At 37.1% G+C, this 23,354-nt stretch overlaps 1 long non-coding RNA gene across 4 annotated transcripts in view; it reads left to right on the forward strand.

Moving 5' to 3' along the window:
- The first annotated feature begins 1,222 nt into the window (after positions 1-1,222).
- Positions 1,223-23,354, forward strand: part of LOC118908972 (uncharacterized) — a 58,115-nt gene continuing 35,983 nt past the window's right edge. Inside the window, exons 1-2 of one of the 4 annotated variants that reach the window (XR_008997280.1) lie at positions 1,223-2,072; positions 5,182-5,277. This is a non-coding gene — a long non-coding RNA (uncharacterized LOC118908972). The remainder of the gene's footprint in view (positions 2,073-5,181; positions 5,278-23,354) is intronic. The other 3 variants (XR_008997281.1, XR_008997279.1, XR_008997282.1) reach the window with 3 other exon arrangements.

Genomic DNA, 23,354 nt, shown 5'->3' on the forward strand with positions numbered 1-23,354 from the left:
TATTTCACTGAATTAATGCACAAACATTTTAAACAACACACTTATGCCTCCTCAACTACACATTTAATTCCTACCTGACAATATGACCTGAGAAGAAAAAATGGCAGTACAAAACAAGCTGCTAATGAAAGAAATAATGGTGAGGATGGTATCATTTATGAGTTTGATATATCAGTACTTAATATGATCAGAATGTGAACTACAGATTTGGTGTTGACAAGACAATAATGGTAATAAGAAAATGAAAATCCTATCCAGTTTAAGAGAACGACTAGAGTGGGACTACATGGGTTTGTAAATCCTGAATGCACCCCTTACTATGTAGTCACGTTGTAGGGAAAGTTACTTTTTCTGCTTCAGATTTTTTCTTCTAGAAAAACAGAATGAGATACTACATGTTAAAAAGCTTGGTAGAATACAGGACCATCCAAAATCCTAACTCTTAGCTATTCTTATCATGCAGATTCTCTCATTTCTGTAAAACAAACTTATTAAAAGAAAAACGGTCCATCAAACTTTGGAGGACATAGAGTGCAGCTTAAGATTTGAAACAAATAGTTAACATTAGTTCTAAAACATTTATTCTTGAGAAAATAAGGTGAGTTGAAACCTTATTTTCCACTGGTAAGGGCAATGACTTAAAATTCTGTACTTACTAGCACAGGTCTGGGCAAAGCATAGTGGAATGCGCTGAGACTGACCGCAGATAGCTTTATTTATTTAATACCTAAGGAGGGGGTGGTTCTCATCTACCTATATACTCACTCTACTGTTCTGAAATGTGAGGTTTGGCGTTTTTTCAGTGAATTACATAAAGAACGTTGTTGTCTTTCTACTGCTTTCTCTAGGCTCTGGAAACTCTCCCTTTCTCAACTTTAGTATCAATCCCTGCATTTCTCACATTTAACCCTGCTCCTTGGATTCTGGAACAGTTGAAGTTAGGCAGGCTGTCTGGGTCCCAATCGTGGCTCCACAGCTTCCTAGCCCCGTCACCACGGAAAGTTACTTACCCTCCCCCGAGCATCAGTTCCTTTCATCTACAAATTGGACATACTAATCCACTTTAAGGGGATTCCTTTGATTATAAATGAGATAATTCTCAGGTCATTCTACAGGCACTGATAAAGCAATTAGTAAATGTTTTGAGAACCACAACTGCAACCATTATAAACCCTGTTTATGTGGAGTCGAGGAGCCCTTTCACAGTGAATCGAGCGGAGCCTGGAGGCGGGAGGAGGGTGACGGAGGCGGCCCAGACAGCGGGCACAACGCCTCAGCTTGCCATCGGGAGTCGTCACCTTTGCTGAGCTCGGAGGATTTCACCTCCAGGAGTTCCTCAGCTGTCCGGAAGCCGGCAGACACCTGCTTCACCCGCACCGCTCTAGACAAGCGGAAACTCACTAAACCCCGCGGCACTTCAAAGCTGGAGGCCTGCGTGCTCTGCCGCGTCCTTTACGTCTGACGTAGGCGGAAGGGGCGGGGCCGCTGCTGTGCGGAGTTATGCCCCATTTTCCCACGCCCACACCGTGGTAATCGTTTTTCTCCCATATCTCATTGGAGTTTCCCCATCAAAAGTACATCCTGGCAGTAAAAGATGGTTGCAGACCGCAGGATGGAGAGTCAGGCCGTACACTGCACATTTCCTCACCTCAGCCTTAGACCGATGGTGGAGATTAAAGGCTTGTTAATAGGAACGATCTCTCCGAGAGGGAGTAACGTACGCACAGTGGCCAGCTGCGGGTTTTGAGTATGGATCAGTCATATAAGCATTTAACCCGCATCCTCCTTATAGGGTTGCGGGATCCGCTCTTCTCGCCAGCGGTTCTCCTCGCCTTTCCCGCCCTTGCGCGGGATTTGGGCCAGCCTCTCCTCGCCCCTCCCCTCTTCCCTCCCCTCTCCTCTCCCTTCTCCTTCGCCCCTCCCACCTCGCCGCGCACCCAGGGCCGCGCGGAACGCTCGGCGCCCAATCCCCACAGCCACCCGCTCCTTCCCACGAGTCCAGCCTGGAGCTCGATGGTTTCTGAGGCGGTTAGTTCTCAACGGCCCGCCGAGCTTAAGAAGTACCTGAGAAGGTGAGCAAGTAATGTCCCCATAGGGGGCTGGTTATGGGCTCCCCGGTCCTGACAGCTGGTAGTTGGGCTGCGCAAGAGCTCTTGCTCTGATGCAGACTTAAGAAGAGGCAGCTTCTAAAATAGAGAACGTTGGGGGAACTGAGAGGCGGTTTGGAAGGTGGTTTACAATGTCTTTCCTCGCCTAAGTGAATGTGGATTTCTTTTGGGAAATAACTCATTCCCTACTTTTGGCGACGATTCTTACCCTTGATTTTCTTCCTAGCGTAAAGGAATTCCCTGAATATTGCAAACCAGAGCCCTTTAAGTACGTAAGATCTAAGGAAGGAAACACGTTGAGCACTGTAGCAAATGCCACACATTTCAAATGCTCACAACCGTGCCATAAGGAATAAATAAGGACATAGAAGCTCAGAGCACAGTTTTCTTGAAGCCCAACATAAACCCTTGTACTCTTTTCTACCGCGAGCTACCTCCAAATTGAGAGACCCTTTTAGTGTGGCGGGTGGGGAGTTGAATTCTAGAAGTGTTTGTCCCCTATTTGGTAGGTAAAGGAAAATCTGGCAGGACTGGTCAAAATGTGGTTTATCTGCCGCTCAGTATACTGCTTTAGCTTCGGGTATAATCCACTCTGGGCACACAGTAGGCATTATCTAAATGTCTGCAGGAAGAGTGAGTTTAGCTTTATGCTTATAAAGCAGGCAGGGGCAGAAGAAGAGATGGTGTTAACATATTCAGGAATAGCTCCTCAATTAGTTTGGTCAAACTCAGTGGAATCCGTGGTGTTTAGAATTTTGTTTCATTGGCAGTGGAGAGTTAAAGTAGTTAATTGTGTTTGTAGCTATATAACTTATGTGTTACTCATAACTTAACTCTCACCCATGAGTTGCCGATAATTATGGTGTTCATCATCGTTCTTAAGATTTCTTTAATGCAGTTTGCTTTATAGTTAGGCTTTCAAACTGGGATCCAGGTTTAGGAAACCAGGCCCCAGGAGCTCAACAAAGCTGTGGGATTTTTATGGAAGGTGCACCTTCCTATAGTGACAAGCTCTTGAAAATGTTTTTTTTAGAGAGAAGAATTGAATGACTTAATTAGTAAGCCATTTAAAAATGTTTTCCATTAAATAAGCATTAATTTATTGTTGAGTGTGGGACCCCGCCTCCATTTTGTGTCCGCCATCTTGAATAGCTGTGTCCCCTACATGACGCCTGCCTCCATTTTGTGTCTTCCATTTTGAATAACTATGTCCCTCCATTTTGTTTTGTGTCCCCCATTTTGAGTTTCCCGCTCAAGCCATGCCCATTCCCTCGGAAACCTTGCCCAGCAACCCTCCTCAGCCAATCAGCTATGGTCACAATAAATCACACACCCCCTTGGAAAGCCCCTACCTGTTTTTTTGCTACAGTATAAAAGCCAAAACGGAACTTTGTTCAGGGTTTCAGACCGAGTCCTGTGTTTTGACGGGCCACTGAGACCCTAGTTTGAACTAGCAATAAAGACCTGTTTTGCTCTTCCATCTCGCGACTAAGGCTGGTGACTGCGGCTCCACACGGGGGACTCAAGGAAACGGGGCACAACAAGAGGAAATAGCAAACAACAAAAATTTTCAGATATATTTAAAACTTTGAAGAAAGTTCTGGTTGAAACTGGATACTTCAGTAGTGTCCCAAAGACTCCTGGGAATATGTTTTTATTTTCCTTTACAATTTGAGGTTACTTGAAAAGGTTTGAGAAGTACTACTTGTGGGCAAATAAGCATGAGCTTTGGAGTCATACAAATTTGGTTTTGTGTCACATCTCTGGAAAGTACCAGCTGTGAGACTTTCAGCAAGTTTCTCAGTGTCCTCACCTGCAAGTAAAAGGTAGTAATGGTCGAAGTGGGACACACTCCACCTTCATGATATGTAGTCTTGCATTGCATAGTGATCCATGTTTCTGCTCCTAGCCTGCATCTTTTTCCCTTTCCTGTCTAAGTTAAAGCTTACCAAGTCTTGTTTATCATCTTTTTTTGCTGAAATAGCATTCCATCTCTCTCTGCCCTGCTTAAGCATATTGATAAATGAATGTCCACTTACAGTTGCTCCTAGTTCAATAATTTGGAGTCTTAAATATCCCTTATTAAGCCCTACTGTTTGGCATGTGTTGAAGGGATAGAGAGGGTTTGGGATGAATTAGGAGTATACAGTTGATGTCTTCTTTCTGTTAAATTTGGAAAACGTCTATTTATAGTTGGATTTACAAAGAAAATTGAAGGAAACATAATGGTAGTTTAAATGTATAATTTACCCAAACCTCTGTTTGAAATTGTTTGGTCTTTTAACACTCAAGCCTTAGTAGATTAGGTAGAATATTTGAAAATTTGGTCGCTACACAGAGTAGATATTCTAAATGTTGATTTACTGTTTACTAGAGAAGGAATGGGAAAACTTTTGAAATGAGAGAAATGTCAAAGTAATGACAGCTAGGCAGATAGGGCCTTTTGGGGTATGTGTGTGGGCACTTTTAGGGTACCTCATAGTCCTGTTTTCATTTTCAGCATTGCAGGTTCAGAAATCTGAACTTTTCCAGTATCATTGGAGGACTCATGTCCTCAGTGTTGTTCCCTAATCAAAATCACAAGAAGAACCAGAACCCGCATCCAAAGCATGCATGTCTGCTCTTCAGGGCTCCTTTCTAGAAAGGCTTCATCCCTGGGAAAGCACATCATTTGGTGACAGGCAGGTCCCAGCATTTGGGAGACGGGTAGCTGTACAGAGTGTTTTCATCTCCTGGAGTTCTCTGACCCTCAGGAGTACTCACCTCTGCTCAGTAGAACATTCTTCCTGTTGAATGAGTTTAAAGAAGACAAATTTCTTCACTTTGGCTCTGTCTTTACCTTCATCTTTTGTTTTTGTTTTTTTTTCACCAGATATTTGTTTAAATTTCAGTCCCAAGGACATACCTTTGTCTGGGATTGAGCATCGTCTTGTTTCTTCTCTGTTTAGGGAGTCCATCAGATACTCAGCAAGGTCACAGGCATTCCTTTGCGTAGGAGACTGATGGTACAGGCTTTATTTTTTCAGGCTGCTTATCTCACTTACTTTGTTTTTATCTGTTTAACTTTCTAAAGGAATCATTACATGAAATTTGGACATTTTTCTGAGAACTCTCAGTCCACAACATTCAAGCCGCTTTCATTAGCTGGAGGAATCTGGACCTGAGAAAGGTAAATTAATTTTTCATTTCTTTTTGATAATTTTGTTTATTAGAATTTTTTATTACTTATATAAATGTATTTAAATAAGTATTTTACTTATTATTTTGAATAGGCAATGCAAGGTATACAATAGGTATAAAATTCAGAAGGTGTAGAAACAGGTAAAAAGTACCTGTTTTAACCTTTGGTCACAGATAATTTCTTCTGTGTGGTCAATTACAGTTAAACAGTTTCTTTAGGGCTTTCCAGAGATATTCTATATAAGCATAAGTGTATATGTGTAATTTTTTAACACAAATTGTAGCATCTATATACTTACTATTTTGAATATTTTTCATTTAACAGTGTTACCTTGGATGTGATTTGTAAAATATGAGTACATATAGCGCTCACCTCTTTTTAAAATATAATTATATTGTATGCATGTTTTATAATTTATCTCATTAGTGCAATATTGAAAGTCATTTAGATTGATTGTATCCCCATATAGTGATCTATTTAGGCACCATTACCATAATGTTTTAATTGTTGTAGCTTTATAATATGTTTTCAGAACTTTCTGGGCTATTCGTGTTTATTTTTCCTCATTATATTTAACTTTGGAATCAGCATGTCAAGTTCCAAAAACCTATTGATAGCTTTATTGGGAATGTGTTTAGTTTATGGACTAATTTATAAATATCTTTAAGATGTGTGCTTTCCTTCCCCAAAATATGGTATGCCTTTCCATTTAAGTCTTCTTTTAAGTTCTTAGAAAAGTCATTAAAAAAATATCTTTACATGGATTTTGCTCATTTCTTAAATTTATTACTTTGCATTTCATTTTAAAAATAAATTTCTGATTTTGCTTTGGGACATTTGGGACATTCTCAGACTTTTAGATAAGTTGAATTGATAGTATAAAGAACTTTTATTTCCTTGAAAAATTTATCTTCATGCCCCATCACATCTTAATCTTTAGGTGTATATTTCCTAAAAAGACTGTTTCCTACATAACTACACTATATCCATCAAAATCAAGAAGTTAACATTGATAATATTACTGTCATCTACTCTTTAGACCCTTTACATTTTACCTTTTGTTACAATAATATTCTTTGTAACAGAAATATCCAGTCTAGAATGATATTTGAATGATACCTTGTTTTTCTTGTTTTCCTCTTCTAAGCATTCTTTAGTCTCAAAGAGTCCCTATTTTTCTCTTGATTTTCATAATATTGACTGACACGAAAATTAACAAACAGACCAGTTACAGATTCTCACAAATTTTTCTTTGTCTGATGTTTCTTCATGGTTAGATTCTTTTATCATCTTTGGCAGGAATATCACAAAGGCAATGCTGTAACCTTTTCATTATCTTATCAGGTGGAATACTATTTCATTTTGTTCTATTATTGGTCATGTTCCCTTTGATTACTTGATTAAGGCAGAGTCTTCTATGCTTCTCTGCTCTAAATAAAGGTATTGAAGTACTCTTTTTGTTTCTAATGTTGTGTAAACATTTTGTTCTTTATCAAACTTGCAAGTTATTTATTTTTATCAATTTGGATTTATGGTTTCTTATTTTATTCAGTGAGTTATAGTCTGTTATTATTACTTACATTGATGCTCAAATTATCATAGTTTTGACCTATGGGAGCCCTTCATGCTGGATTCTGTGCCCTTTTGACATCTCCTGTAATTCTTTGTTACTCTGTTCCTTTCAGGCACAGTGAAATATCTAGACTCATCTTGAACTTTCCCTACCCCAAATATTTAGAAGCCGAGATCTAGGTGCTTATTGGTATTAGGATGTTGCTCCTATGCCCTCTCAGTGAACAGAGCTAGAGAGTATGTATATGTTCAGATGTACATTTATATGTGTGTGTGTATATACACTTATCTGTAAACACATACTTACACATATGTACACAAAGAATTATATAACAAATACACCAATGTTGATCCATTCTTGCATTCCTGGAATAACCTTTTCATCATAGCTTATTATTTTAAAGTCCTTTTAGATTTTGCTTGCTCATTTTTAAAGGAATTTTCCTCAATAGTTTGAAATTTTTCTGCAGTTTTCTTAGGCCATTTGTCAAGTTTTGTTACCCATTTTAGGCTTGCTTCTTAACAGATTTTAAAGCTTGCTGTATTTTTCTTTCTCATTCTCAGGAACAGCTTAATAATGTTGGATAATGTTTCTTAAAAATTGAGCATAATTCTGTGAAGCCATTTGGTCTTGGTGCTGCAGAATTCTTAATTTACTGGGTTTGTGGTTTGTTTTTTTTGTGGTAGCTGGAGAACCTAGCAGAGAGGTCAGTTATATTTGGGGCCTGGGTCTGGAGATAGTAAACGTGCAATCAGTTCATTGTACCTACTTGCTGTCTGACTTTAGGAAAGTGATTTCCATTTCTGAGTCTTAGTTTCATCAAGTGGAAATAATCACTGCTGGTTAATTTTACAGAAAACTTTTAACAATGAAAATGAAGTATGTTAAAGCACAGTAAAGAACCAAGCAAGTGCAAGGCTTTTTTTTTTAAGGTTCATTTTAATAAGATGTTGGTATTCAAAGAGTTGTCAATGAAGACAGCTCTCAGTATTGCATTGTTGAAGGAGTTTGTGCATATGGACCATGCCTCCCCCTAAAATTCCAGGCAAACGGAGATACTTGTTTTGCTATTAACAATAAAGAAAAATAATGAATCAAACAAAATATGGCCTAGATAATTTATTTTCATGAACATGAGTGAGGCTTTGGTCTTGTATTTATGAAAACATTTTATTATCAACGAGAATTGGGGAACATTATGATTTTCCTTTGTGCTTATATTGTGATTGTATTTGTTACAACTTGCTTAAATATTTGAGATTTTGAGGAAAATTAAATTCATCTAGTAGACATTAAAAATACTTTTATATCTGTTTGCATGTCAAGGATGCCGTGTATTGATATAGAGATTAAGAGATTAAATGATCAACAAACACCTGTGCAAGGCACTGTGTCAGACATTGCATATGAGATGGGCATACAGCAAGCTTGGTCTTTTGAAGAGGTAGTTAGCAAAAAACATCAAGTTGTCATAATTCTTCAGTATTATTTCTTGCATTCAATTAATAGTAAAACAAGCAAGGACTATCAAATTTTTGTCTGATGTTTTCCAATATAGCTGATAATGCATATGGTTTATACAAATATGAATCTAAGAATAATTTCAAAGTTTGCATCTAAATTGCATTTAAATATACTTTCAGAATATTTCAAATTTGAGGTATTTTTTGTTTGAAACTGAAAATGAGTAATTTACATGGCCACCTGTGAGTTCTGATAGGATTAAATAATTTAGGTAATCTCAGATATGAAAGGAACTCAGGCACCGTGTGGCCTGACTCTGTGTGGCCTGGCTCCTGGGGCTGGCGGGTGTTGCAGTCTGAAGTCAGTGAGGGGGTCACCAGCTGGCCAGCCTGCCTGCTGCGCGTGCTGGGATGCGCGGTAGGCTACATGGGGTGGTGGTAGCCAAGAAACTCCAGCAGGGGTCTTGGGTACAGAGCATCGGGAGCTGGTAGACTCAGGTAGCTCTTACCCGAGCCAGGGTGCCAGGAAGCATTTCCTTCTTCCCAGGTCTCTGGAGGGAAACAAAGCAAGCCCAGCAAGCATTTAAATGGAACTCCTAATATGTGAAATACATTTAAGAACCTGTTGGAATTCTTTGGCTGCTTTGTGTATTCTTTCCAGCTCTGCTGCATAATAATAGGGTTTAAGAAAGCGAATCAGGTTTGTAAATTCATAGTGATAGGAGAACAATATTTTTTTTCATTCAAGCAAAAATATTTGCTGGCATTGCGTAGTTTTTAGGGCCCAGATTTTTTGTGTAATTTTGCATTTTTTCTAAAAATTGGAATTGACTGAAGTTTAAAAAAGAACCCTCAAATTTATTGAAAACTGTTGAAAATTTCTCTTATTATTCCTTTTTGTAAGGGTCACAAATCTCCAATCTGATGCAATGTTAAGTTTGCATGTTTCAAATGATTTTTACATTCTTCATAACTTTTAAAGCATTTTTGTTTCATGCTTAGATGTTTTCTTGATAATGTGGATTAGGGATTACTTTTGGCTACAAATTAAAAATAGTGGGTTTGGAAGAAGAGTCCAGCAATAAAGAAAATATTGGTTATTTTAAATTAGTATTTTCTATTCCTAAAAAAGAAACTGAATGCAAGTGAGCACTCTGTCCTGTGATCGTTATTTATCAAGAACTTTTCTATTACATGTAGTATCCCTATTACTTTAGAATTTATTTTTTACTTTCTTCCAAAAAAGGATTTAGCACTGTCTGCATTCATACTTTTTTCTTTTCTTTGTCTTCTTTGTACCTTAGACAACTTGAATCATAAATCTGACATCACATTTTCTTATATTGCAAATGAGAAATTGCTTTTATGAAACACTACACATTACATTCTAGATAAACAGGTTTCTTATTAGGAATCACTAGTGTTTGTAAACTTTTTTTCTCCTTGCCATTAGTGATGGCATTTATATCAAGATTTCCTCCCAGATCAAAGGGTATTTGTAGGATGCCTAGCTCATATAGCTAAAAAACATTTTTATCCCAACGTGCAAATGATTTTCTACACAAATTACCTTTTAATGCTGAAATCATTGTTGATGTTACAGGTAGTCATTATTTAAAAGTTATTTTACACACTTGAGATTATTTAATCGATATATTTGTAGGTATCTATGGTTGTGTTATTGAATGTGTAGTATAGTAAGACCAAAGGGAGGAGACTGAAGCAAATGATTTCCTTTTTAAGTGCTTAAATACAAATATATAACCCAACCATGGACTTTTCAATTAAAATAATGTCACAAAATACAGTTAAAAAACAGTCTAAAGCCCTCTGTTGGGTGGTTATTGGGCATGCAGGCCCGTTTTGTTTTCAGTACTTTCAATATACAAAAATATGGAATTGCCAAAATTAGAAACTAAGAATAACTTGTATTACAGAAGGATTTTTTATGTGAAAGAATACTTTCAGCATAGAAATTAAATTTTTTGGTTTAATTTAAAGTATATTTCAGTTTTCTAGGTACTTAAAAAAATATATCACTTGTGATGATTGTTTCATCATTTTTAAAAAAGGCTTTATGTAATGCGGGAGGCATGCAAATGACGTGGTACAGTCCTATGAATTCACCCAGATGCAACACTGAGTCTCTTCCTCCTGTCCCATCTATCTTCCCTTGGTAGTCATGATTTTTGAGTTCAGTATTCCCTTTTAAAAAGATGAATTTATTTTATATACATTTATCTGTAAATAACAGATTAATTTCTTTTTTTAGATTTGTAAAAACAGACATATGCTTTGAATAGTCTAAGACTTAACTTTCTGAGGTCCATTTGTATTGTTTGGAGTAGCTGTGGTTTGTTAATTTTCTCTGCTGTATAATCCACTGGGTGAATATACTTACTTATTGAGTCTCTTGTAGATTGATATTTGAATTGTTCTCAGTTGTTAGCTATTACACAAATGCTGTTGTGAACATTATTTTACATGTTTGTTATTGAGCATACACTAGAGTTTCTCTAGGCCCTAGAGCAGGGTTTTGAACCTCTGTACTCCTAACACTTAGGGCTGGCAAATTCTTGTTGTGGATGCTTTCCTCCACAGGTTGTTAGGCAACCTTGTAGGTTGTTAAGCAGCATCCCTGGTCTATAACCACTAGGTGCCACTAGCATTCCTCCAGCTGTGACAAACCAAAATGACTCCAGACATTGTCCATGTCCTTAAGGGGAGGGGACAAAACCCTTTGTTGAGAACCATGAACAATTTTAAATTGTCTTAAAATTGTCATACACATGGGGCTTTTAAATTTATTTTTAAATTTATAGTCTAAAATTTTCTGTTTTAGTAAATATATATCCCACATAAATAAAAACTTTTATTATGGATTCCTCGGTAATTTTTAAAAGCATAAAGGGGTAATGAGAGTGGAGAGCCTGAGAATGCTGCTTGGGTTTCCAGTGCCTCACTTAGAAAATAGTGTTAATAATACTACTTATCTTGTAGGGCTCTTTGGGGGATTAAATGAATTAGTATTGCCTATGTTAGCATAGTTACTGTGTGCTTCCCTATCCCTGATAGAAGGATAGCCCTCCTTTTTTTTTGACCCAAATTCCATTTACCTTAAGGGCTATCTCAGACTCACCTCTTCTCTATGCCTTCTCCCACAGTGCCCATCTGTGTGGTCTTTTCTTTTCCCCAGGAACTCCTGTAGTATTTATGTCTATACCTAGGATTTTAATCTAAAGTAAAGACTGCCCTGTAGTGCCAACTTTACTAGGAATCCTCAGCCTTCTGGATTTTTGCTTTCTGTCAGAGGGAAAGGAATTCCTGGTCAGTTGTCCAATCTTTATTACTGTTGTTGTTTTTCTGAGTGTGGTTGGACTAGGCAATTATCCTGGGAGGAATTCTTTTTACTTTTGGCTTCTGCACCCAGAGCTGATTGGAAACAGATTTTAAGCAAGTGTAGTCTCTTTCACCTACCTGGCCCATTTAATTCTCTATTGACAAATCGCAGTAACACCTCTATTTATCTTTTCAAAGCTATGTGACCTCGAGTAAATTTGTTAACTTCTTGATATATTACGTGATTAGATGTTAGCTGCCTCTGCTCTTAAGTAATGCAAAGATTCTTCTTTCTGTTTTGGCTTGGACACATTTTTAGGGATTGATGTGTGGAGTCTTAGGATGATTTTGTAGTCTACCTCCATTTTATTTTCTGTAGTGGGTCCACCTCTTTTCAGTAGTCAATGCCAGTGTTTTGCATTTTTGAGATGGCTCTCCTATCTTAACCTATCAAAGTTAAGAAAGTTTTTTTTCTTTTCTTTTCTCCTATTGCCTCTTGGTCCTTGAAGTTAAATAATTTTATCAGGTAAATTCTTTGATTACTGTTTTGCTGTAGAAACAGTTGTCACTTGAATTAATGAATGACTATAAGAGGGTGGTTAGAAAGGTCTGAAAAATCTATATGCTCTTTGAAAGAAAATGATGGAGCTAATTATCTTAAATGCCAAGCTAAGCAATTTGAAGTTAAAGCAATATGCGATTAGAAGCCATTTTTACTGAGTGAATAGGTTTGTTTAAGAATGTTACATAAGGAAGATTCATCAGGTGGAGGTTGGGGGTCTAACAGTCAAAAGCTCAGAAACCAGGAAGGTACTGATTAAATAAGGACTTGAACTTGAGTAAATCACTTGATTTTTGTTAATATAAATAATTAGTCCTTCCATTCCTCCACTCTCTCTCCCTTCCTCTCTCTTACATATAACACTGGGACCATGAGGACTTAGAGAACATTTAGTTCACTGGTAACCAGATTTTCAAATTTGAAAAAATAAGTTGTACTGACACAGGCTTGTCAACTTGTAATTTTCTAAAATAAAAATTATCAAAGAAAACTTAGCGTCTATTGTTACTATCAAAAATACCAACAAAGCAGCAAGAGTATTCTCTAAGAATAAAAGGTGGAACTTTATGAAAAATCAGAGCACTTTCTTTCCTGGTTTTCAGTGCACTGGTGGAACCATAGCTCACCAGTGTTTAAGAACACTGAACTTGTTTAATTTCCAAAGTTTATGGGTGTGGGTAAAATTGTAATATTTCTAGAATATCTCACCTGGCTTTAGTGCATTCTCAGGGGTGGAGAGAAGTATGGCTTTAGTCTATCTGCATATCAGTAGGCAGTTTTCAGGGGTGAAGAAAAGTTAATCTCCATATTAATGGATAATTACCTGGGCCACTGAGGGACTTATCTGGGCCTGAGAAGTTAAGGGAAGGGCTGGTTGACTTCTGCTGGAGCAGGAGAGAGAAATGGCCCAGGACTGCAGTTTGTAAGCAATAAATGGGTTTTAAACTTTATTTCTCCCCTTGACATATTTTTGTTTTAGAGGTATTTTGCCCCGGGATTTCCTCTCCCCGGACTTAAAATGGGTTACTGTATTAAAGATGAAGTGCATAGGGGAGGTCACACCCCTGAGTATTGATGAAGCCACAGCTCAACCCACTTCTGTGGCTATGATTATCTAGTCCAGTGGTTCTAAATTATTTTTGAATCATGTGTGATAATTTTCTTGAGAGTGATGGGAACTGTAGATCCTCACCTTGGAAGAAAAACACTGGACAAGAGCATTAGGACTAAAAAGAGTACTGAACTACAGATGAGACCATGAAAAACCTATGGTAATAAATTTGAATAGACAGTTTTTCAGAAAAATATATTATTTAAGAGAATTGGTTCTGTAATTAAATGCCTTACCACAAAGAAAATAATAGGTTCAGATGGTTTTACTGGCTAGTTTTACAAAGTATTTAATAATTCTTAATTCTAACCCCTCACAAAGTCAGTTTCCCTCTTTCAGGAACACTTCCCAGCTAATTTTTTAAGTTAGCAAGTCTTCATACCAGCATCAGAAAAGGATAGTGTGAATAAGGAACATAACAAGCTAGCCTCACTTTTAAAGCTAGGATATGAAGCCTTACAAATAATATTAGCACAGATAATTCCAAAGTGTGCAGTTTTTATAATACATCGTCATCAGGTTGGGGGCATTCTAGTAGTACAGGGATTCAACATTAGAATCATATTTAATCATAATAACAAATAAGGGAGAAAACTTCATCATAACATTAAAAAAGCATTTGATAAAATCCAACATCTATTTATGATTTAAAAGCAAAACAAAATCCAGAGCAACTGTCTAGAGAAAGGAATAGAACAGAACTCTTATAACCTGCTAAAGGGTACCTATACACAGTAAACATTCTGAAGAGAAAAGGTTAGAGCATTCCCTTTATAATAAGACATTCCACTGTTACTACTTCTCTTTAGCTCTAGGATGTCCTAGACAGGTCAGTAATATGAGAAAAAGTGTTGTGAAGGAAACAACAAAAAAAGTGCTATTCTCAGATAACTTTGGCATGATAGTCTAGATAGAATCATTAAAGAATCTATAGACAAATTGTTGGAAGCAGGAGATTATAATCAGGGTGGCTGGAAATGAGATCAGTTTAAAAATTAGTGACATTTTAATATGCCAACAACAAAAGGAAAAATACTTAGCTTAAAAAATATACAAATAAATGTTTAATGCTTAAATGTTAAAACAGAATGACTTTATTCTTCAAAAGTGGCAATGTTTATTAAAGACAAAGAGAATACTGAAGAGACATGATAGCTACATGCAATACCTAATCCCAGGTTGAATTCCCTACTGGAGGGAAAGAAATGCTATAACGTGTATTATTGGTCATTTGACAAAATTGGAACACAGAAATTAGATACAAGTATTGTATCTATGGCAAACATATTGGAATTGACAACTCTACTGTCTCTATGTAAGGGAAGACCCTTGTTGGGAAATACACACTAACGTTTTTATGGGTAAAGGGCCATGATTTATGGAACTTAAAAATGATTCAGGAAAAAAAATATTGTGTATGTGTGTATGTAGGGAAAGAGAGACTACACAAATTGATAAAGCAAATGGAGGTAAACCATTAATAGATGAACCTTGGTAAAGTGTATATATGCTTTTTTTTTTCTATTCCTGCATTTTTTATATAAATTTGAAATTATTTCCAAAGGAAAAGCTAAAAAAATACTACTTCTAATAACAGTAAGTATAAGAATAAGCCCACAGAGTTTTGTATTTTTCTTTAACTCAAGTTTAACTCCCTCATTGATTTGACTTTCTCCTAAAGCAGGGTGGAGTGCTTGGCATCATGGAAGAGATAAAGGAAATAGCTATGTTTAGCCATGAGGATAGACTTTGAAAATTTTTGACCTTGTGTTATTTTTATGCCCATATAGTAAGACACAGAATGGTTCTCTCCAAAAGATGTTGAGCCATTCTTATTTTGGTTAAAGATGTAAATCACAAAGAGAGACATAGGCATTTATTTTATTTCTATTTAAACGTTTACAATCATTTGTCTATCTTTTGTTGTAGGGCGAAACCTTTGAGTGAAGTTTGGAGTTCTACATTTCCTCTCTTGCTTAAACCACAGCTGCAACACAGCATCTACCACTTTCAGTTTCAGTTTTGCAAAAGTAGAGCAAGAGTTAAGACACTTGAAATAAGATACTTGAAGTAATATGAGCCAGAATGTTAGATTTTACAAATCCCTGTTCCCCCTCACTGTTTACTGTTGATGTTCTCACACTTCATTTGACATTGTTTTTTTTTAATCATCTTATCTTTACTGGATCTTTTCAAATTCAGATTAAATTTTGTAGAAACAATAACATTGTGTTCATACTTCATCTATTTACATAATATTTAATTATTATATAATGGCACAACTGGCATAAACTAACTATATTGGAAATAAACACTGTTGATTGCTAAGCATGCAATTCACCTGGTACCTGGACATCATAGGCATAGCCCACTAGCCTTGTCTGTGTTGTGAGCAGCAGAGGTGTTTTTCAAAGGGTATCCCTTATCTGGTGAATTGGTTAAGCAGGATATTGAAAGTTTCTATGTAGTAGGCCAGTAGGAGTAAGTAGCTATGGGTGGCTGGCTTGTTAAATGGCTCAGTTAGTAATTGTGCTCAATACTACAAAATGAATTTTGAGTTGTTCAAGTTATTCTCATTAAGATACACCAAGCAATTGATTAGGAAGGATTACTGGCAATGGCAAATAGGTATGAATAAAACCTTCATTTGATTCACATCTGGTATTTGTATACTAGGTTTCTTTTCCACTCACCATTGTTATCAGTTTATATTTGAAAATTTTATCAGTTACGACGCAATTACAGATAATGGGTACTTCCCTGGTTAACTTAAGCAGAAAAGGATTCGATACTGGAGCTGTTGAAGGTTGGAGAGTAGGCTCTTGACTGGATGTCCAGGGAAGTCTCCCAGAACACCACTGCTGGAGGGGCTGCTAAGGGAACTGCCATTTCTGCCACAAATAGAAAACTGAAGAATCAGGGGTGCAGATCATAGCACCTTGGTTGAAATCTGGGCAGTAGGAAGTGGCTGTTGCATTTGTTCCATGAACACACCATCTTAATTACCATCCAAAGATCAGGAATAGTGCCTAATAGGACTGTTGAGGGCTTAACTACTTCTGCTAGATCTGTTCCAGCAAAAATGCTTTATGGGTCTCCACTGCTGCTCTCACTCTGCCCAGCTTTGAATTCAAGTCTCTTCATATTGGAAGAATTTAAATCATATCTCGAATGCCCGTTGAAATATAAATTTCAACTCTCTACCGTATCTTGAAGATGCAGACTCTTCAAGCACTTACCCTGTGGCTTGCATTATATCTAGGGTTACTAAGGCTTGGTTTCTTCCCTTCCTTTTTTCCCCCCTCAAATCTCTGTAAGGTTGTGCAGTCTCTTGACTCTATTTTTCTCTATTCTCTTCTTCGCTCTGTCATTCTCTGTTTATGCAAAAGGAAGACAGTGGCTGCTACAGCCCCTCATGGCTCCTTTGGGTCTCCAATCTGAGTTTCTGGGGGAGTGACTGAACTAGCTCAGGTCTATTGTAGTCTGTGGGACTGGCTGCCTGGACTCATCACTGTAAGGGGGAGTAATTCTTAGAAGAAGGGAAGGAGAATGGCTTCCATGGGCTTAGGGATTGGGTCTTTTTCTGACTGGTCTTGTTACACGTGCTAAGGTGTAGTTGATACTCATTACTTAGGGAAGTTATGTTCTAGAAAGTTACTGAGAATACCGAATCAGTGCATACTGAATCATTGTTCCTTGGGGAAATACAGGGTTAGATTCTTGTAAGTCTCTGATCACAATATTTTGGCAATTGATCAGTATATCACCTTGTTTTATGTGTATTGCTGTTTAAAGATACCTTATTCAATATGTGATTGTGGATTTATTAACATTGAACTAGTTCTAATAGCACTATAACTGATGCATGAATGAAGTTGTGTAACGTATTTTTGTTATAAGGCACATCATGGCTTTCTTGCACATAGGTACTTGTGCTTGGGGGCTGTTCTGAACAACTCAATCACCAATAAGAATCACAAAAATGCAAAAAATACTGGAACTAAATAGACTGCTATTTAGAACTAAAAAGGATACTTGTTTACAGTCTGAGGGTTGAAACAAGGTAGAACAGTGCCTTGTTTGACCTCAGCTGAGCAGACATGCATGTTAGTTGCTTCAAATATTTCACCCTCTGCTCATGTTGGTGAATGACATACAAGTGCCACCTGTATTGATTTGGGGTTACAAATAAATTTTAATAAGTAAGTGCATTCACAAATGGAAAATACAGTAATAATGAGATTGTATGTATGGAGTGAGGGTGAGGAAACCATTACAAAATGACATTGTTAGTTGGTGGGGAGTATTGCCAGGAAAGGCTTCATAATACAGTCCACACGAGATAAATTCAGAAAGATGGGTTCTGTCAGATAGCTGGTTGAGGAAAGGTCAAATAGCACAGTAGTTATGAATATGGTGTTAGGATGTCAGATTTTTCATCCTCAGCTCCTACTCTGGAACATTTGACTGGTGTTTTAATCTTCATCATTGGTAATAGAGTCACTATCTAGTCATGGTCACTCTCTATGGAGTTACTATGAGGTTTAAATAAGAGAGTGCACATCAGTGGATTCCCAGATGTCTAGCTCACAGGAGGTGCTCAGCAGCATCATACATGGGACACATGTATCTGAATACAGTATAGCAAAGGAAGGAAATATCAAGGCCTTCTTGGGAACTTTGGTTAGAATGAAGCAAAGATTTCAAGTACTTTGGTCGCAATGAAGCAAAGCTTTCAAGGCTAGAGATCTTTGAGGCTGTGGGAGGAGGCAGGAGCTAGATTGTGGAGGTACCTTCCATGCTGAAATGGTACTGAGCTATTCAAGGATTTAAAATAGGGATGGCATAAACAGTTTTGTGTTTAGAAAGTTTGTTCTATGTATTTTAGATGTATATAAGAGAACTGAGGGGTTTGACCTAAGGGTGAGTAAGTCAGCAAAGACTCTTGGAACAGTTTAGGAAAGGAAGGACCAAAGCTTGACTTAGGACAGTGATGTTAAGAATGGAGACCAGAGAAAATATGAAAGATGTTCAGGAAGTCAAATAGACAACAGGTGTTGTCACAGAAGTGGGGAGAGAGTCAGGGCTCAGGATGGCTCCTGGCATTCTGATGTGGGCCTTGCAGTGGAGGACAGGGCTTGTGTAAGAGGTACTCTCCCTTCCTGTCTACACCTCCACCCTTTACCTTGGCTAAGGGTTGGATCCTGTTGCTCTTGTTCCACAGGCTCTGCTGTGCTCTGTGTTTCCATCGATTGCAGTACCTGTGTACTTACTTCCTATTGTGCTTGTAAGCTCTTTGAGGGTGGGTGCTGGTCAGTGGTGACCACGGAAAGGCAAGCAAGATTGCGGGTGGATTGAATGAGAGTGGGAAAGAGAAGCAGATTTTGAAGGAAAGGTTCCTTTTTATCCCTGTTAAGTTTTGGATTCAGTTTGTCTGCTGAGTTTGAAAATCATATTCAAATGGCTATGCCTAGTAGGCACTTAGTTTTACTGGACTTGGATTCAGGGGAGAGAGGTCCTTGTTGTCTATTTCTGAGGCATTCATAAGGACAGCTGAGGCCAATGTGGGTAAAATCTCCTATAGTGTCTGTGTCTGGTGGAAATTGCCATAGAAAGAACCTTGCATTATACCAATAGTGATGGCTTTGGCCTAGGAGGAGCATAGAAAGGAGTTGCAGAGAGTGAAGTTCAGCAGAACAGAGTGGGGGGGGGATGGTGTAAGTACTCCATCTGTGGAAGCAATGCCAGGAGAGGGCTTCTCCAGTGTTAAAGACCGCAGAGAGGTTTGTAAGAGGACTAAATTGGATTTGGCAGTTAGAAAGTCACTGGCAACCTTTTCCAAAGTGATTTGAATGCACTAGTAGATGGAGATGTCAGATTGCAGTGGGACTGAAAATTGAATAGATGACGTGACAAAATGAATGTGGGCTATTCTTCGTTGGGAATTTTCTGTGAGGGGTTTGGGAGAGAAGGCTGTAGCTGGGGTCTGCCTAGGAGGGGACGTGGTATACAGGCAGCCTTAAAAATTATGTGGGAGAGATTTTTGCATACCTGTAGACAATGAGGAGGAAGCTAAAGTAAATTAGGTAATTTGACTAGTTTTTTTTTTAGGCCAATGTCTGTGTGCTTACTATAGCCTGGCAATGTGCTAAACCCTTTTATAGTTAGCAGTTTATTGAATCCCCATCACAATGTTGTAGGGGAGGTGGTGTATTTATTCCATTTTACTGGTGGGGAAAGAGAGGCCTAGTTTAAGTAACGTTCTTGGAGTCTTGGCAGGTATTAACGGGTAGGAGTGGCATGTAGCAGGGATTGGAATCCTGTTTTGTGCGGCTCAAAGGTCTGGTCTTCCCTTTTTACCTGACTGCCTCTGAAGTGAGTCCGTCACAATTTCAAAGAAATATACCTAGTGATTCAGTTCAACTCCCATTATGGTAGTAATTTTGAGTTAGATGTTATTCTGCTTGGTTGAGATTACCACTGTGATGTTAATTTAGTTTAACTGCTAAAAAGCCCAGTAACTCATCTGTTACAGCAACATTTTGTTTAGTCTAGTGCTTCAACCTAAGGATATGGGCATGGATTAATTAATCAGCATAGTTGCTGGCCATTGTGCTGTTAGCAGTGAATGGAAACTTCATCCCAAGAGAAAAATGTAATAGGGTTTCTAACAATTAGGTGGTTATTGTGTTACCTATGCTATGACTGAACAGAAGTCTGTCTTTCCCCTTACCCCCTTTTCCAATAATTGTCTGTTTAGTGAAATATGACTGTTGATAAAGGAACTCTGACATTCAGCCATTGAACTTTGCAAATTGAAAGTAATAGGGCAGACAGAAGAAATTATTTCTAAAATAAAATTTAGAAAATTTATTTTTGAGTATTGAATCTAAAAGACTCTTCTAATTTATGCCTTTTAAATGAGGACATTCTCAGGTTTGTAACACATCAGGGTGTTAATATATATGTAAAATAAATATAAAATGTATATATATATATATATATATATATATATATATACACACACATTAAAGACCATTTATTTCTAGTTGTGCAGTTGCTCTTTAGTGTTATTTTTCCTACTTTGTTGCATTATTCCACTGCTTTTCTGTGCAAATACAAGGTGATCAGTAGTTAATGCATGTAGTTTTTATTCTTGTTTATCATGTTTTTTATTCTGTAACAGTCCACCCCCAAACTCCCTATTCAGGATTTTGCGTATTGCCTTCTTGTGGTGCTGTTTATTTTGTTCTTCTAGCCCTTGTATTTCCTGACAACTGGAGGTTGGATTTAATGGCCCAGTTTAGATTGAGATTTACTTTTGTAGGTAAGAACAATTAATAGGTGGTGCCATGTGTGTTCGTATCTCATCTGCTTATTCCACTGATAATGAGCTTAATTAGCTCCATTATAAAGTATCCTGTTAACTTGTCCCAGGATTTTAGCATCCATTGATGATGTTTCCTTAGATTCTTTTTTTTTATTAGGGATTAAAAAAAAAGATCATCATATAATTCTGTTATTTTTTCTACATTTATTAGTTGGAATTTTTTTGTAAAGAGGAACTTTCCAGCATCAATTCCTTGCTTACTCTAAAATACCATTTGTTCAGGGAAGGTAGGAAAGGACTTGATTCCTTCCCTTTATAAATCTTTAGAGTAATATGTTGATGTATTCCAATGGTGATTGATGCTTTAAAAAAAAGAAATATTGTAGGTTTATAGATGTAAAATATTTTGTAGTGTATTTACCTCATTATGGACTCATGTTTTCTTGTTTTATCTAATTGACTATAGTCCATTACTGCTATTTATTTTGATGCTAAGTTTTCCCCAGATTTAGCCAGTGGAAGCCTGTTCAGGTTGGTTTTTATGTCCTTTTGACATGTTCCCCTTGTTTTTTGAAATTTTCTTCACTTTCTGGCACAAAAAGGAGTTCCAGGCCTACCTTGTACTTTTTCTTCCCTTGCCCCAGAATCAATCTGTTATCCAAGAAGCCTTGGTTCCTTTTAGTGGAGAATGGTATTTAGAAAGCAAGATTTGAGAGCTGAGTGTTACTGGGGTGTTACTGCTCCCAAGCCTTCTTAATGGGCAGATCCAGGGAGTGTTTATATATATACACGTACGTACACACACACACACACACACACCCCACATGCACGCCACACACACACACACACACACACACACACACACACTCTCACACTTGGAGTTTACATTAATACTGCAAATTCCAATTTAGTATCATAGGTTAACTCTAGTTGGCTCTCTCTCCCTATTTGTAAACTCCTTTCTCTGACAGTGAGAAATTTGGCTCTTGTTATCAGCCAATGTATATCCAGTCCCCTGTTGCTGCTTCCACAGTTGCATGGATCTCCTCCTCATCCCAGTCAGGCTGTAACACCCTGCATAGGGTCACTTCAGCTGTCTTCCCTTCAAAGTTCCTATGTCCTTTGACAAGACTCATTAGTGGGTTTTTTTTTTCAGTTTTTATTAGGAAATAAATCCAGACTTACAGAAAATTTGCCAAAAAGAGAACAAAGGTGTTCTCTATACCTTTATCCAGATTTCCCAAATTTACAGTTGTTCCATGCTTATCATTTTCTTACTCTTACTCTGTTACTGTTTGTATACGTATTGATTTCCGAATCATTTGAAAGTAATTGTAGATGTAAGACTCCTTACCTGTAAATACATCATTATATATTCCTAAAAATAAAGACATTTTCTAACCATAGTGCAGTTATCAAGATCAGGAAATTAATCTTGATATAGTCCTATTATTTAATCCACAGATATTCATATTTTACCCACTGATGTTCTGTGTAGCAAAAGGAAAGAGAAACTTCTTTTGTTTGTTTTTTGGTCCAGGATCTGAGGATCACATCTTACGCTGGTCTTTTTAAAATCTGAAATTGTTTTTCATTCTGTGTCTTTCATGACCTAACGTTTCTGAAGCGTACAAACCATTTATTTTTAGGAATGTCACTTAACTTGGCCCTTTCTGATGTTCCCTCAGGATTAAATTTAGGTTAAACGTTATCAGCAGGAACTGCCATGTAAAGTGATGCTGTGTTCTCCTTAGTACATCATATCAAGAGGCATATTTTATCTAATTTTCCCAGTACTAATGTTCCTTTTTGAGTGATATTTGCCCTCATTAATCTTTGATAGCCTGCTTGCTTCCTGGAAAAACATGTTCCAATCACATTGTACATTTCTTGTCCCAGACTGGGAACCAGCCTTCTGTTCAAAGATCCCTGGTTCTTTTTATTAAGATATAATAGTATTTAGACACCACAATTTGTGTGCAATGGGTAGTTTTTGCTACTGTGTTGCCATTGTGTCGTGTCCATCCCTTTTTTCAGTGGGCAATACTAGGAGATAAACATTAAGAGATCATGAGTTCATATTGCTATTTGAAATTCTAATGAAATATTAACTTTATATGTAATCATAGGAATTTGTATTAGTATCTCTTTATACTTATAATGAAAATGTTGATTCCTAATGGCATTAGCACTATTTGTTTGCTGTATCTTATAGTATGCCTATAATAGTTTTAAAAAACCTACAATACCAATATTAGTATTAACAATCTGACAAGTATGATTTATATATTAAAAAAATACTTCTGTATCCTAAAATATATCCCATTAATCCCATTAGGACTTACAGCCTAAATGCTGTGATTCAAAGTTACTTTCCTTGTTTGCTTATGACACTGACTTACTATACAGTTAGGTTAGTTTCTTTGCTTTTATTTTTTCTTTTTAATTTTGCTTTAAAATTATATAAATCATTTACATGATTGCAGAGTTAAAACTATATATAGAGTTACATTCTCAGAAGTTTTGCTTCCTTCCCTCCCCTTTTAGTACCATTTTTATTGGTTTGGTCTTGCTTCCTATACAAAAAATTAATATTTGTTCAGCAGTTTGTTGTTGTTTTTTTTAATTTAATAATATAATTTGGAAATCACTCCAGATCTGTACTTATAGATCTTCCTCATTCCTGT

The sequence above is a fragment of the Manis pentadactyla genome, chromosome 4, assembly GCF_030020395.1.
Source record: "Manis pentadactyla isolate mManPen7 chromosome 4, mManPen7.hap1, whole genome shotgun sequence".
Taxonomy (NCBI): Eukaryota; Metazoa; Chordata; class Mammalia; order Pholidota; family Manidae; genus Manis; species Manis pentadactyla.